At 35.0% G+C, this 2,638-nt stretch overlaps 2 protein-coding genes across 2 annotated transcripts in view; both read right to left on the reverse strand.

Moving 5' to 3' along the window:
- sstr2b (somatostatin receptor 2b) overlaps window positions 1-1,167 on the reverse strand; it is a 3,935-nt gene extending 2,768 nt beyond the window's left edge. The window contains exon 1 of the mRNA XM_016475993.1: window positions 1,062-1,167. The gene's annotated coding sequence lies outside the window, so the exon portion shown is untranslated. The remainder of the gene's footprint in view (window positions 1-1,061) is intronic.
- LOC107680187 (gastrula zinc finger protein XlCGF57.1-like) overlaps window positions 1-2,638 on the reverse strand; it is a 964,523-nt gene that overhangs the window by 373,953 nt on the left and 587,932 nt on the right. The gene's annotated exons all lie outside the window — the stretch shown is intronic.

Consider the following 2,638-nt stretch of genomic DNA (forward strand, 5'->3'; position numbering starts at 1 on the left):
AAAGAATCAAAGAAAAAAGTATCACAGGTTCCAAAAAAATATTAAGCAGCACAACCGTTTCAACACTGATAATAATCAGCATATTGGAGTGATTTCTGAAGGATCATGTGACACTGAAGACTGGAGTAATGATGTGCTGCGTCACAGAATTAAATAATATTTTTAAGTATATTAAAATAGGAAACCAATATTAGAAATTGCAAATTTTGTTCTGGATCAAATACATACAGGCTTGACGAGCACAAAAGAGACTATTAAAAAAAACATAAAAAATCTTACCGATCCCAAACTTTTCAATGCCACTGTGTATAAAGCCATGCAGTATCACTGGATCATAGTATTACTTATTTAAAATTTGTACATTTTTAGGCCAACCACTAAATTTCCAATCAAGCTGTAATGAAGATGGTATGGTCCTGTATACTTTAGTTTACTTTGGTGTGAAAGATTAATGCTTCCAGTCATACTGTTTTTTTTTTTTTTATGTTGTTTTGTACAGCTATACAGTCTAGTAACTGACTTAGGAGAGCAATGTCCTCTATGTCACAATCATCCCCGGTGGACAAACAGGATGAAAAGCAAAATAATCAATGTCCCTCTCAGATCCAGACCCATTTATGACTTTCATTTTTTTTTTCTAGGGCATGTGTGCATTAATCCTAATATTAACCACTAAAGCTCCAGGACTGAAAGTGTCTGTCACTTCACTGACAGTCCAAAGCTGCTCATGTCAATGCAAGGGGTTTAATTTGTAGTATTAATTACAGTCTCTTTAGAAAAAAGCAAGAACTTTTAAGTGGAAAAGTGCATATTCTATCTAGACATGAAGGTAACAATTTTATGAAGACAATGACGTTGCTTAGTACAACTCTCTAGAACTTAGTATAACTATAGAAAATTATAAACAGAAAACAGTGTTCTATATTAATATGCACTGTGATTTGGCTGAAATATTTTTAAATAACAACATAAGCATTCATGTTTAAATTTCTGAATTATCTGATGGACACCATAAATAAAAACTATTTAAAAAACATACTTTTGGAACAGGTCATTCTTACCTAGTACAGTGGGATCCCGTTCATGGTTCTGCTGAAGAGCACATGTGGAGTATCCAAACACATGATCTGATCTGATCTAAACTGAAGAGATTTGACCCTGTGCCGAGACAAGCCTCTACGAGAGAGGGAGACTATGTATGCGTGTATTGAAGAGAGCATTTCATGCAAGTATGACTGCTGTTTGTTCATCACTGATGTGTCTGTAAAACATTATTCTATATACATTGTGTATTGTGTAGTATTAATATTGTTTGTGCGCATTGTGATAACAATGAGTATATGCATCCTTTTGAAAATATCTTCCCTGTTGAAAAAAACACACCCAAACAATAGAAACCATCACAGAAATTACAATGGTTTCCGCTACAAATACCATTACAAACCATCAACTATTAACCATTAAAACCACTAACAAATAGTTTCCTGTAGAGTGTTTTGGGACATATTTCAATAGGATTTAGTGGTTTTGTCAAGCCACTAATAACAGGTGACAAATTACCAGTAGAGACCCATGGGGACCAGTACAGTTTCCATTAAAACTAATACAAGTCCCATTATAACCAGTAAAACCATTACAAATTCTGTAATGGTTTCTATTGTTTGTTTGTTTTTTTCAGCAGGGTAGATTTCTGAAATGTATAACTTATAAAATGTGGTGTAAAGTCGTAATTTTAGACAAACACAAGACACTTATTGAGTGGAAGTGTGGGTCACACAAACCAAAAAAAGACCTGGGTGTTCATGAATCCACGGTAAGAGGATGTAGAAAAATGTAGTTTAAATGTAGAAAATTCAGGACTGTTGCAACTCACGAGGACGTTTGGCAAAGCACAACGGACGACCCCGAGAGAGGTGAAAAATAACCTCCTGAACACATCACAAACTTTTTTAAATCTCTGTCTGGGTCCAGAAGCGTGGAGGATGGAGTATCATGGTTTGGCGCTGCTTTGCTGCCTCAGGGTCTGGACATTTTACAAGCATTGAAGAACAATGAATTCAAATGTGTATCATGATATTTTACCTAAAAATACTGATAAACTGAAACATACGGAGCCCCGCACATGACATAAAAGAAAAAAAAATTTGTGCGCACAATTATTAATTCGTTCCCTCGATTTACTAGATCGTGCTCACAATTATGAATTCATTCCCTCGATTTACTAGATCGTGCTCACAATTATTAATTAACGAGGGAACAAATTATTAAATAGTGCGCACGATCTAGTAAATCGAGGGAATGAATTAATAATTGTGAGCACGATCTAGTAAATCGAGGGAACGAATTAATAATTGTGCGCACGATCTAGTAAATCGAGGGAATGAATTAATAATTGTGAGCACGATCTAGTAAATCGAGGGAATGAATTAATAATTGTGAGCACGATCTAGTAAATCGAGGGAATGAATTCATAATTGTGAGCACGATCTAGTAAATCGAGGGAATGAATTCATAATTGTGAGCACGATCTAGTAAATCGAGGGAATGAATTCATAATTGTGAGCACGATCTAGTAAATCGAGGGAACGAATTAATAATTGTGCGCACGATCTAGTAAATCGAGGGAACGAATTAATAA

The sequence above is a fragment of the Sinocyclocheilus anshuiensis genome, unplaced genomic scaffold (assembly GCF_001515605.1).
Source record: "Sinocyclocheilus anshuiensis isolate Anshui unplaced genomic scaffold, SAMN03320099.WGS_v1.1 scaffold492, whole genome shotgun sequence".
Taxonomy (NCBI): Eukaryota; Metazoa; Chordata; class Actinopteri; order Cypriniformes; family Cyprinidae; genus Sinocyclocheilus; species Sinocyclocheilus anshuiensis.